Below are 14,974 nucleotides of genomic sequence, written 5' to 3' on the forward strand. Positions count from 1 at the left end.
TTATGACCCCATAGCTGAAACTCCTAGAAAACAAGTTTTAACAGCAATAAACTTTTTTTTTTTAAAAGGCAGTTTATCATAGAATGAGACTTGTTAAAAGAATAATTTTCTGGTGCACAAACCAAATCTTATTACTGAAACAACAACAATATAAAAAGGGTCAGCTTGTGATCTTGTGTACATTGATGTCGTTCTAGTGAAGTGAGTGGAGTAGCACCACTTTACACCAGGTTAGGATCTGACTCTATAGCTGTAGTAAAAATTTACAGCCCAGATTCTCTAGTACATGATGATTACTTTGTGCTGCTTGGCTAGTGTAAGGGGATTATAGGTCTTGTTTAACTGGCACGGTGAGACTAGCCAACTCTAGCTTCTATTCCCTAACTCCTCTGTTTTATGTTAAACAGTTAATAATAATGCACATGCTAGAACTAGAAGCTGACATGAAGCTGCCTTCAAACTAAAAAAAAAAATTATGTAATAAGGTGACTATTTCTCCATAATCTGAAGACAACTAAATAACAAAAATGCCACTTTGTTTGATTTTTCTATTTGTATCACATTCTACTATCTCTGTCTCTCTCCCCATCCCCTTATACACACACACATGGTTTTGCAGCTTAGCACAGTTGTTTCGAGTTGAAACCAACTGAGGGGACAGAAAACTCTTTCCCAAGAGGGCTGGGGAGATCCCTGGACTGGTCTGAAAACAAATTCAGCAGCCAGCTACAGAGAGTAGAAAGGCAGAGTATCTCATTTCCAATTACAACAAAATACCCAGAAACCTAAAATATAAGACCCTTTACTTCTTGCACGCTGCCACACGTGAGAAAAGGCACAAATATTTTTGTAGTAGGGCAGAGGCTTGCTTGGTGTCTGGCAATAGTGGCAGGACAGGAATGTTAGAAGAAGAGTTGTATAACACTTATCCTGAGACTCAAACCCTTGCCTGCTTTTAGGATTCATTACAAACCTTAATTAAGGCCAGGTAAGATGAGTTTCAGGTAAGTGTAGGCCAGGTGTCAAGTGTACATAGGCCAAGCTTCAAGGTAACATACATAAACCAATTTTCCAGATGCCCTGGATTGCATTTCTAATAATCCTGGGGCTGAGTTTCAGGCAACCTAGGGCAAAGTTTGAAGTTAGCCTGTAGCTAACTGATAGCTTCGGGTGAAAAACTCTGCAAAACTATGGTTTTGGACTGATTCCAGGAAAAACTCAGTACTTTTGGCTGAATTTCACTTGAGGTTTTGAGTTCTTTCTAATCTGAATTACATAAACTAACTCTCCAAAAAAATTACACAAAGGTCAACATAGTGAACTGCAAATGAAACTAAACATGTTTTTGATGGCTCTATTCAAAAGCCTTTCCTGTAGAGTCAGATGCATGGGCCAAACAGAGGTGGAAACTCCATTTGCACAGAATAAAGTCAGTTTACTCCACTTTTCACAGTTTAACAGTGTTATAGTTACTAGAACTGAGTGAATAGTAAACAAAAAACAAAACAAAATCCCACAGATTCAAAAGTGACAGAATAGCATTTTCTCAGGATATTATGCTATACCTTTGATAGAAATACTATGGAAGCAAACGTAGAATGTTACTGTGTTCCTTTCCCTGTCAATATATAGAATGTTCTTACAGCTCAGTTAGCAAGGGCGCAGTCTGAATTCTCAGAACAACCAAAACATAGGAACATAAGAATTGCCGTACTGGGTCAGACTTGTGGTTCATCGAGTCCAGTGTCCTGTTTCCAATGATGGTCAGTAACAGATTCTTCAGAGGAAGGTTCAAGAAACCTTGCACTAGGCAGACGTGAGATAATGTTTTCCTCACATTGTCTCCTCCTAATCGTTCCCTGAAAATTGTTTTAAAACCCGAAGCATGAAGTTTAATATCCATTCCAAAATTGGTTAACAAGAATATCCAGAGTTATAATAGCTCATTATCCAAAAAGATGTCCAATGTTATTGGAATATTGCTAAATTATTTGGCCTCAATGGAATCGTGGTTCAGATTATGTTTGTGTGATGGGTGCCATCTTGGCCAACTGGGGTTTGAACCAGGGAGCCTCTAGAACTAAAAGCATAGTATGAGCTAACACACCTTAGCTGGGGCCCTAACAGACTGATAACATTAGTGGGTTGGGCACCCCGTGGCCAGTGGGCTACATTTGCTTTAGGGTATGTCTACCCTGCAATCTAAGGTGTGATTGCAGTTCAGGTGGACATATCTGCACTATCTCTATCCATGTTAGCATGGCTAAAAATAGCACTGTAGATGCAGCAGTGTGGGCTTTGGTGTGCGCTGTACCATCCTGTTGGGGACCCTGGGTATGTATTAGTATTGCTAGCTCATGCTGAAATCTGTGGCCTCCTATCTACACCTTTATTTTTAGTGGCCAGCATGGACATGTCTACCTAAGCTGCAATCACCTTGGATTGCGATGAAGACATATACTTTGTCAAAACTTAGAACAGGGCACGTCTTTCTGTCTGTGCCACAAAGCTCAGTTTCCTAAACAATATTACTACTTTGGACTTGCTATGCTTTCCCATAAACAAAGGGCAAATATTTTCAGTCTAAAATACTTTGTTTGTTTGTTTGTGCATTAAGGAAAACAACAAAATAAAGGGGGGAGTAGTCTCAGTGAGAGCATGGTATGGGCATCTGCTTTGTAAACACGCTACTTCAGCCCTGCCTCACAAAATAGCAGTTGCCCCTGCAGATTGGCAGACTCCTTAAAAATTTAATAGTGCGGTGCTGAGAAAACAAACTGATAGCAACATACACCTAAAGCACAGCTCTTAACTTCTTTAATCCAAGAGCTCAGAGCACTTCACAAACATTAGCGATGAAGCCTCACACATTACTATAGCCAGTTACCTATGGAGGCCAGGAGCAGAAAGTATAATAATTGTCTTGACCAGAGTCATACACTGAGTCAGTGCTAGAGGAAGGAATAATACCATGAAATCTAGATTCCTAGTTCTGTTTCTCTCACCACTAGACACACCCATCTCCTTAAAATCATTGTTAAGGGGAGTCAGGCATAATTTGCTCTTTTGAAGAATACACTGCTTTTCAACAGCTCCTCCATGCCCTCTGACTTGCCTTCATCTTTATGTTTACAAAAACAAATATAGTAAGTGTCAGACTGTAGCTAAGAACTGCAGTTAGCCCAGAGGGACTCCTCCTGAGTTTGTATCTATGATACTTAGTTAAAGCTAAGAGAAAGCTTTCTCCTACCATCCATCTGACCCATTTATTTTGCAGCTAATGAGGCACACAGGTTCCCACTTCCATTTGCAGAATCCTCATAAGTGACAGTTAATAAAGGGGCTGCCAAATTAAAGGCCTCTGTTGATTTATTAGTACGTTTACAGTAAGTACAAACCAATGCAAGAGATATGGGAAACCGTTATCGCAAAAATGGTACTTCTGGCAGAATAGCCCTTGTAGTAATATACAGGGTGTCCCTTCCTCCTTCAAAATATTTGTTTAGCATCTGTGTTGTAGGGCCTGGGTCCAGCCACAAGTATGAGCAGAATCCACCAAGATTATATGTGTATACACACAGAGTGTAGGTGTCATAGGATTCTGTCCAAACATCACTCTGTCCTGAGCTTGTGTGCCTGAGGCTCGGGGGAGAGAGTGGGAGGTATGCACACACAATCATTAACCTAGTTTGGGGTGAAATTTTCAAAAATGGACAGTACCTTGCTTGAATGCATGTGTAAAGATTGTCTCTATTCATAGATGGGGAAACTGAGATGCTGAGTGTTGCCCAAGGTCTGGCAGAGTTGTGAAAAGAATCCAGGGTTCTTGACAGTCTCCCATTCCAATACCCTATTCACTAAATCTGAGGGCATGTTGTGCATATTCTAGATCTAGGGGATATATCTGACTTTCCAAAGAAGGAGAGAGGGACCTGAGCTCCCAAATTCAGACACATATCAGGGGGTTTGAATTCTGAACCCCAAAGTTCAGGGGTGTTCTGGATCAGTGGATTAAATACAGCCCATTATATAGATCAGGGGCAGCACTGAAATTCAAATCTGAATCTGAGTTCAGACAGCACTCTTTTCAAGTGTCAGGGTGTTCAAATCCAGGATTTTAGTTCAGGCCTGTCCCTAAGACACTATTTTTGGTTCAGAAATTCTTACTAGGCCACCAGCACACATAAGATTAATGATTCAGCACTGCCATCTACTGACTAGTTGCATGGTGACAATAATTCTGAACGCTCATCGTTCACACAAGGTATGACACACAACAATAATCTGCTTGCCAGAATCTCCTTTGCTTCCCCATCTCCCTTCTCTTGCAGTCATATTAAAGAAGAGCATTTCCATTAGGGGTGTTCAGTCCCCATTTTCACTTCTTAAGTGGTAAGGCTTGAAAGTCTTGTTTAACTCACTCATTTTTTTCAGGGTCTTATTCATTTGGAACTTACTTAAAATACTACAAAGGTGCAGCCTGGCAAGACCCAGATATAATTTTTGATTATAGGCCTTCCAAATAAAACCTGTAGAGTTAGCTAACCTTTGTCTACAGGCCCAACAATGGCTTTATTTCTTAAAACCTAATTTGTGTATTTTCACCATTTAATAACAAAGGTGCTCCTCAAATCTCTTTTAAAAATGCTGTTTATTATTTGTAGTGAACTAGTACCTAACTAGACAGGACCCATTGTGCTATTCACTAGACAAACAGAACCAAAACACTGTCTTTTCTCCAAAGAGTTTACAATGTAAGTTTAAAACAAAAGACGGGTGGATATGACAGACAGGGGAGCACAAAGAAACAATGTGACCATAGACGTTCTGTCAATATAAAAAATGACACACCTACGTGTGACAGGATACATTAGTGTGGTTGGCAGGGAGAAAGATAACATTTGCATCATTGCTGGCCCTAAATGGAGGCATTGCTAATGTACAGAGTATTTAGTGAAATGGAGTTGCATCCAGCTTAACTGAGCTACCTAATACCTTAATGAGGTAGGTGTTCTTGGGAGTTTGGTAGCTAATGTCTTTTTTTCTAGAAGACAGAATCTTCCTAGCAGTAGAGAATGTATTTTTTCTTGCCTATTTGTTCAGGCAGTGGTTTTCAACCTTTTTTCATTTGTGGGCCCCTAACATTTTTCAAATGGAGGTGCAGACCCTTTTGGAAATCTTAGAAAGTCTGCAGACTGCCCAGGAGTCTGTGGGTCACAGGTTGAAAACCACTGTGTTATAATAAACTTTGGGTGAAGTGGTGGAAGCATCATTACTGGGACATTTAAGTCTAGAATGGGTAAATAAGGTAGCATTACTACCAGAGGTCCCCATAACAATGATGACCCACTGTGCTGGGTGCTGTAGACACACATGAAAAGAGGCATTTCCTGCCCCAAAGATCTTATAACAGGACTCTGAGTGTATCAAACAATAGGAGGGAAGATGTGAATAGCGATAATAAGATTAAACCACACCATGTTACAATACTTAGGTGTGATTTACTTCTTTACTGAGGTAGAGAAGTTAGATGACATTTTCAAGGCCACACAGGAAGTCAGCGGCAGAGGTAGGTTAGAATTCAAACTCCTCATTTTCAATGTTGGTCCCAACCCAACACACATTTATGCATGGGAGTAGTCTTGTTGACTTCAGTGGGAATACTCTCTAATGTTAAAACACAGGCATAAGTTTTTGTATGTTTGGGGCCATTGTCCTCAGTTTTCCTCCAGACCATGCACTGAAATGTGTCTGGTATTTTAGAATGTCCACCACTAATCTTGTATTGAAGTTTGCTGGAGTACCACTATATCACTGGGGCCATCCCATAAACTAGGGGTAAAATCCTGGCTCCATTGAAACCCTCGGATTTTACCCGAGCTATGAATTTTTGGGGTGAGAAGATTAATCTAAGAATGGGGGTGCAAAACGTGCCTAATTACATTCAGAAAATGGTAATTGAGAAAACTCACCTTCCTCTCAGCAAGTAGTTATAAAGAGACAAAGAAACTTTTTTCCTTTTGAAAATACTAGTAAATGGTATTATTGTTTCAGAGCAGTTAAATCTTTGCCTATCCTCAATTTGCTGATACAAGCATTTAAACTCGGATTGATATACTTGCTCACCAGTGGGTAGAGGGATATGTTCTCCTAAGCATAAACTTGCTGATTCATTAGCTTTTTCTGGAATAAATGGTGTTTGCTGGCCCAGGTATTCAAGCCACTTCCTATTATTGAGAGTGTCTATTGCCAAGGAGCCTGGATTTGTGTGGATTGCATTACAATATTTAAAACCCTGTTTCATGCTTGTAACCGTTAAGTGACTGTAATAATGCATCTCATTTTCAGTCCAATGCAGCCAACGTGTGTCTAGAAGGAAACAGCTGTGACTATATTACAAAAGTATTTTGCTATAATTTGGGGTCTGTCAATGCTTCAGTTACACCTAATTTAATTGCTGGGGTTTAAATTCACTCAGTACTAAAATATTTGGGGGCATCTACAGAACACTCTCAATCCAAGCCAGGATTGAGGTCAGCTGTATAATGTGCTTTTCTACCTCCAGGCTGTGTGTCTATAATGCACTCAGTTGGGGGCATTCCTGAAGACAGAGTGCACCTAAGAAGGCTAATGTGAGCTCATAACTCCCATGTTCTCTGCTCTTTACTCAATCCACATTTGCTTCTATGTGCTATTCAAGGTGTTGATTACCTAGCTGGTTTGGGACCCAGGTTTCAATGACAGCACCTCTTCTGGGCTCTGGCTAAGCAGTCACAATCAGCTGGACTGCTTTCGCTGTATGTCTCCAGAGTTGAACTCCTGGGGAAATATACAGCGTTGGGATGCATGTCAGTGTTGGGGCTGGGCCTCAGGGTCTGGGAGTTATATTGCAATAAGCAAAGCTCTAGGATAGGAGAGAATTTGCTCTTAAACTCTCAGCTAGATTTGTAAAGGTATTTAGGCACCTGTGGATGCCAGGTGCTTTTGAAAATCCCACTAGATGTTTATCTGCATCTTTAGGTGCCTACATAGCTTTAAAAATCTGGCCCTCATTTCCTCTGTAGAAGATAACTGTGCTCCTTTCTCCCACCTTTCTCTATTTATATTGTTCTTGGCAGGCATAGAGTCTCTTACTGTATGCATGTACAGTGCCTTGCACAATGGGGGGGAGTACTGAACAATTTCTGTAGGTGCCTCTTTCATACAAATGGCTTTGTTGAAATGGGAAAATTCACTCTCCAGCATCCATGTCTTCAGTGGAGGGTGGTGTTGCAGGAGGCCCATGTTAGAGTATGGACAGCACGTTATTGAGGTAGATGGGGAGGGGGAAAAAATGACTGGGGCCCAGATCCTCAAAGATAGTTTGGTGTTGCTCTGTTCAGTGTTGTCTGCCTCCTAGTGGAATCCAGCCCTAAGCTAGATCCCCAGGCTCCCCATAGAGAGCATGGGGAAAATTAGGTGCATAAGAAAGAGATCCTTAGATGGCAGCAACCTGAGTGGGAAACCACTTAAGCTAGCCAGGAGTGAAAAGCTGAGGAGAGGGGCTTAGGTGCTTAAGCTGCTGACTGACAGGCTAGATATAGGCACTCCCCTTCTACTGAGGCTCCTTTAGCTGCAACTCCCCCCAGGAAATAGTCACCTAAATCTAGGTTAGCTGTTTAGGTGCCCATTCCCAAAAGTATTGTGGCCACAGTGGCTCACACTAACCACCCGAATATGTGCCCTGTGGGTTGGGAGGGTTTGTACTTAGATGGCTACCTGAGCTGCCACCCATGTTGCCATGGCTACACTGCTATTTTGAGGGTGCTAGCTCAAGCAGACCTAGTGCATGTCTGTCTACCTGTGCTGGCAGGCACTGGCCTAGCTGCTACATACACATACCCTGTCTCCACGCTCTCTCACCCTTGCTATGTTTCTCTGTGCCCTGGGCTGTCTTTTGTGCAGGTGCTGTGGCCTGCATCCGGCCCTCCTGCAGTGGGGTCTGACAAGTATGCGGTAAACATACCCACTGGATCATGCTCAGCTGGTACGGTAGCTTTCCCGCATCTAGGCTGAGAATTTCACTAGAGAGCCTCCCACATTTTGGTGTGAGCTAGAGCTCTGAGTTGCTTGTTAGCTGAGGGTGGTGAGAGGGCGTAGGTGGCTATGCACATACCTATAAGCAGAAATGCAGGCACGTAAGGGACTTGGGTGCCTACAAGGTTACATGGCACCTGAGTGCTAGTTCTGAAAATGTTAGAGGTGCCTAAATGGTGGACATAAGGGCCCAGAGAGACAGATAGGCACCTAAATACCTTTGGGGATTTGGGCTTGAATCTCTGAGGCATATCACTAGCCCATGGGTGGGGCTTGATCAAAATTTCTCTTTACTTCAGCTCTGACTCATGGGTATATCCAGTTGGTTTTGTGGGAGTGGACAGGTAGATTTGCTGTTTGTGGAGTCAATAAAGAAAGGGCTTTTCAGGTGAGAAGTTACTACCCTTAATGCTATCTATCCTACAAGGAAATATGATTGGAGGCTCTTCCTGTGCTAATTTAAGTATAAGGATACAGGATGTAATAATAGAGGGTAGTAGGTGGGCTCTAAGGACCCTCTTAGGTTGTGAAGCTTTCTTACCTTCAGTGTTGCTGTTTCAACACAATCACCACAAGAAACAGGCCCAAACATATGGAATCCAACAAGGTAATGCCGTTTCACTCAGGTTTCAATATCATACATGAAAAGATTCAGCTTCAAAGCACAACACTTGACTCATCACCTCAGTGCAAAAAGTCATTTCACTGAATTTCATTTAAAAGCTAAATTTGTAGGCCAGGAGACTTGGTTTTTGTTTCTGCTAGCTTTACAAAGTTCAACTGTCAGTTTAGGTCACAAATGAAAATCAGCTTGGTAGCTTTTTTCATCTCTGCCCCTACTGGAAATTGGCCTACATTGCAAAATTACCAGTGCACCATTTAGCACAGCTCTGCATACTTAGGGCACAGCAGAAATGTTGCATTGGTAGGTTAGAGCTAAACTGTAGGTGTCAGAGCTGTATGGGTGTGAAGGCTATGGCAATACTGTCTCTACAGGCAGGTAGAGGAAATAGTAGCCAGTGCTATTACCTCAGAGCCTTAAATACTAAACTCATTCATAAAATGTATATTAAGAAGCGATTGTATCCCCTACAAAAATGACATTTATGTCAAATATTGGTGAATTTATAGTGAGCTATAGCCATCAGGCATGCCCTTTTGCTCATTAATTGCAATATAATCTTGGATTAATGTGATGTGAGTATATTATGGTTCCTTTTTATGTCACTTTTGTACATTGGCAAGTTTTTTCCCCTTTTTAATTGATTTTTTTTAAATTAGGAAATGTCAGAGGGGGGAGAAAAACTAAATACAAATATATCTATGATGCATTTAAAACTTCAAAAGCATACAGTAAGTCCAGTCAGCTACATATATCATGGATTTTATACAGTACTTGTGTCATGTCCCTTGAGATGTGAAAGCAACCATTTCTGGAATTGGGAAGACTTTAGCAGAAAACTTTCTCATCCCAGCTGTAACTCCTCTCAACTCAGTATTTATGATTATGTCTATATGTTGGGCCAAATTCTCAGCTGGAACAATTCAACATAGTTCCATTGACTTCAAAGGGGTGTTAGAAATAGACAAAACAAAATCCAAAATCCTAACAATAGTAGCAAAATTACCTTTGTGCTTATAAAGCACTTTGTATCCATTAACTGAAAAAATATTCAAGTAATTAGTAATAAAGCTTTCATCTGACCAGTACACTACAGATACTGTTGTCTTTTTTGTGTATACTGTCTTGTATTTTTCATTATCTTTAACTTACTACACCAATATTTGAAGGGAAAAAATGGTTCCAGCAGCCTTGGCCTTCAGTGACTGAGTTCTCCACACTAGTAGAAGAGGCACCCATACATTCAATAACTATAGTATCATTTGACTGTAGTAGCTCACTCTGCAAAATATTCTGTGATATTTTGTGCACACTGCTTTCCTGGAGATTTTCAAAGACTTTTGTAAGCATGAACCATTCATCACTAGATCTCTCAGAGGCAGGTAAGTATTATCCCTTTGTGTAATTTTACAGAAGGGGAAACAGATTAACTTGCTGAAAGCCATGCAAGGAGTTGGTAGAAAAGCCCAGGTTAGAAGTCAGGACCTTGATGCTGGTAGTCTTGTGGTGCCTGTATGCACAGAACCCTCTTAGGTGTGATGTGCTTGTAGGGAGAAGACCCAAGTTGAGGATCTGAGAAAGTAATGCTGCTCCAATGACATCGTACTCCTATATTCATGTACATCCCATACTGTACTTGCACACCCTAAACTTAACAGACCTGGTCTTTTCCCAGTGTTTCTTTAGCTTGTGTGCCTATGATCCGTGCACACCAACACAGTCATGATCTTTATATTACCCACCCCTCTTGTTAATATTGCTGAATTGCTCAGTAGGAACTATTTGCCAAAAAGCTAGTTTCTCAGCAAAGTGCAGATTGATATACTGCAGCCTAGACATGAGTAAGCCATTTTTTCAGAAATTGGGTCTTTCATGTGTCATTCTGAGGGGGATGATGGAAGATATCAAAGAGAAGGCTGTAGTCATGAAGCTTCAAAAGCACTGACAGCTGGTGAAAATAATTATTTGGGCTTTGCAGAAGCTGTATTAATGAAGTGAAATATTTAACATAGTACTGTTATCGTCAGTGCATATTTGGTGGGAACATAAAATGCTCATACAGGAGAATGATTGTGGTTACAAATGCCTTTTCCACCCACTAAGCAACTGTACATACAATAACTCCTTGTTTCGGTTCTGACACAGTAACCTTTTATCTGTTCTGGAAGCTCCCACATGAAGAAATAGCTGGTTTATATTTTGTAACGCTCTTTTAAAGACAGAAAAAACCTTTTTCTGCTGGGGAGGAAGAAGAAAACAATCTTTCCCACAAAATTTCCCATTTTACAGCATAGACTATGAATTATGATTGAAATTGTAACATCACACTCCAAACCGTCTGTTAAAGAACATTAGCAAATGCTTTTTATTTTCAGCCATATTTCAACTGAAATATCTAGGCCAAATTCTGCTCGTACCCCAAAGTAAACTTGAAAAGACTTCCTTGAGATCAGTGAAGTTACTTAGATCAGTGAGATCTAAACGGAGTTTGGCTCTCGGTTCCCACAGACAAATAGTGGCAGTATGGCAATAATTACTGATGATTCAGCTTTCGTAGAGCTTCCTGTGCTGAAGCAATTATTCTCTGTTTTTCATTTCCTGTTTAAATGGCAGTGTCTAAATAAAATACATAATTAACAATTATTATGGTTTCAGAGTAGCAGCCGTGTTAGTCTGTATCCGCAAAAAGAAAAGGAATACTTGTGGTATCTTAGAGACTAACAAATTTATTTGAGCATAAGCTTTTGTGAGCTACAGCTCACTTCATTGGATGCATGCAGTGGAAAATACAGTGGGGAGATTGAGATACACAGAGAACATGAAACAATGGGTGTTACCATACACACTGCAACAAGAGTGATCAGGTAAGGTGAGCTATTACCAGCAGGAGAGTGGGGCGGGGGGGAGGGACCTTTTGTAGTGTTAATCAAGGTGTGCCATTTCCAGCAGTTGACAAGAACGTCTGAGGAACAGTGGGGCAGGCAATAAACATGGGTAACAGTTTTACTTTGTGTAATGACACATCCACTCCCAGTCTTTATTTCAAGCCTAAATTAATTGTATCCAGTTTGCAAATTAATTCCAATTCAGCTGTTTCTCTTTGGAGTCTGTTTTTGAAGTTTTTTTGTTAAAGAATTGCAACTTTTAGGTCTTTAATTGAGTAACCAAAGAGATTGAAGTGTTCTCCGACTGGTTTTTGTATGTTATAATTCTTGACGTCTGATTTGTGTCCTTTTATTCTTTTACATAGAGACTGTCCCGTTTGGCCAATGTAAATGGCAGAGGGGCATTGCTGGCACACGATGGCATATATCACATTGGTAGATGCGCAGGTGAACGAGCCTCTGATAGTGTGACTGATGTGATTAGGCCCTATGATGGTGTCCCCTGAATAGATATGTGGACAGAGTTGGCAACGGGCTTTATTGCAAGGATAGGTTCCTGGATTACTGTTTTTGTTGTGTGGTGTGTAGTTGCTGGTGAGTATTTGCTTCAGGTTGGAGGGATGTCTATAAGCAAGGACTCCCAAGATCTGTGAGAGTGATGGGTCATTCTTCAGGATAGGTTGTAGATCCTTGATGATGCGTTGGAGAGGTTTTAGTTGGGAGCTGAAGGTGATGAATAGTGGCATTCTGTTTTCTTTGTTGGGCCTGTCCTGTAGTAGGTAACTTCTGGGTACTCTTCTGGCTCTGTCAATCTGTTTCTTCACTTCAGCAGGTGGGTATTGTGTCTATTAAAAAAAATCAACTGGTTGCTAAAAGCTGAAATTCCTCTGGTTATTACCAGGAATCACTAAGCATAAAAGCTATAGCAACTTTATCCATTGCATTTCATTTGGTTATCTAGAAAACTATCCCAGGGTGGGTTAAGTACTAAGTAAGGGATTTATGTTCAACTGACAAAATTGTCTGACCCTGGGAGTTCCCAGTCTCACTCTCCTAGAAACAATGTTACAGCTGGGAAAAAAAGACAGGCCATTATTTTTTATAGTATAATTTGTAGGGCTTTATCAAGCCTAGATGTAAATGTTAGCAAGGATAGAGCCTTTACCACTTCTATTGCAAGATCAGGCAACAGCCCTCAAGGTGAATGTTTTGTTTTTTTTCCTGATATTCAGTATAAAATTTCCTAGCTTTCTTAATTCTATGGGGCTAAATTCTAATGCCTTTAGTAGGGAAAAGTCTCACAGAGACATTCAAATACCTTGGTGTTAAATGTGATATAGAAAAATTACATAGAAGTCAGTGGGGACGTTGTTGAGTGAGTTCCACTAGCTTTGACCCATTATCACTAGTGACACCTCCTTATTCACCCCTTGCTTTCCTTTAGCCCTACACTCCCTTCAAATACTTGTAGAGGGTGATACTGGAATTACCTAATATGTAACTAAAGCTGCTCAGGAATTTTTGATTATTTTTTTAATTGAAAGACCAAAACTTTTTTGGGGAATATATGTTTGAATAAACTTTCAGGGGGAAAGTTTCTCACGTCCAGGAGAGAATTCGTAGTCTAAGAGAGGTACTCATGTTAGTCTGTATCAGCAAAAACAATGAGGAGTCCTTGTGGCACCTTAGAGACTAAGAAATTTATTCTAGGTCATTGCAGAACTGTATCATGATTTTTTAGTCTCTAAGGTGCCACAAGGACTCCTGGTTGTTTTAGTCTAAGAGAGTGACCCATCCCCAGAATAGTCAATAGCCCAGTGACTAGGACATTCGACTTAAACCTGGCTCTCCCACATCCCAGGTATGTGCTCTAATCACTGGGTTAGAGAGACATTCTCTGTATAAATAATTCAATATTCATTAGTCCAGAGCAACTTGCTCCATATCCCTGTGGCTAGGGAACTGACTTGGGCTGGGGATCCAGATTCAAGTTGAGTGCTCTAACCACAGGGCTATTAATTATTCTGGGGCTGTCTCTTTCATATATTCTTGTGGAAAAATTCCAAAGGGGTTTGGTTTCATTCCAATCGGAAAGAGAACAAATTTTGTAACCTCAACATTTTGTGAAACAGAATTATTGATTTCTTGCCAGACTATTTGTTGTAACCATATCAGATTCATTCCAGTTAAGTTACTTTTGAAGAGTTCTGTGAATTTTAACTGGTTTTCTTGAGATGCACCTAAAGGTGTCAGAAATGCCTACAGATTACACTATTCAGTCATCTTGGGTGATAATGCACTTGAACTCAGTGAATCTGGAATTTTTCATTGTGGAAATCCTTTTATTTTGTAATGGCCATTAGTAATTGTGAATTAAACAAGTATCAGTAGGAGCTGACTCAGACTTCATAGCTGAACTTATGAGTCATGCCACAATAAACTTAAAGACCTATCAAGGGACCAATGAATGTTGATTCTTCTCTCACTTCATGGTCAGTGACTGCTTAGAGAAGATGGAAGGCTTTCGGCATCACAGGATCCTCTCCTTTGGAGTCTCTATGGAGGTTTCAGAGTAGCAGCCATGTTAGTCTGTATTCGCAAAAAGAAAAGGAGTACTTGTGGCACCTTAGAGACTAACAAATTTATTAGAGCATAAGCTTTCGTGAGCTACAGCTCACTTCATCGGATGCATTTTTTTTCCACCAAATGCATCTGATGAAGTGAGCTGTAGCTCACAAAAGCTTATGCTCTAATAAATTTGTTAGTCTCTAAGGTGCCACAAGTACTCCTTTTCTTTCTATGGAGGTTGGAAAACAAAAGAGTTAACTCAATCTTAGCCCTACTGACAGAAGGGGAGGAGGTGAGACACTCATGACCCCACCCTATCCCTCTGCCAATTGGATTGAAGGGGGAAGGACAATTTATAGCCTGTGTTGCACTTTGGTTGAAATAAGCAATTATTCAATAGGATTAAACTGAATCACAGCTCCACCTCGTTTTTCTCCACCATTCTCCTCTGGATTCCTTACTTAGCTCTCCCTCTAGTGTTGATATGTATGTATTATTACCTACTTACTCCTATTCCATTCAATCAGCTTTAAATATAATAGCCTGTTAACAATCCGACCCCCATACCAAACCAATGGGCTGGCCCTAATGCAGGGAACAAAATAGGAGCACAAATGGACTAACTTTTCAAATCTCTCTTCAGTTGTAAACATTTGATTTGTGCTGGCATAAATTTTGGACATGAATAAAAGAAAATGACTAGCTAGTTGATTAATGGTCCAGCGCCCCTTTATAATTTAAGAGGAAGATTTATGAAGCTGTCAGATGCACAAGTTTGAGCTGCTCTGGGAAGTACCTCCTAGACAAGATTTCAATAGCGACA

Source organism: Dermochelys coriacea, chromosome 13 (genome assembly GCF_009764565.3).
Source record: "Dermochelys coriacea isolate rDerCor1 chromosome 13, rDerCor1.pri.v4, whole genome shotgun sequence".
NCBI classification, from domain to species: Eukaryota; Metazoa; Chordata; order Testudines; family Dermochelyidae; genus Dermochelys; species Dermochelys coriacea.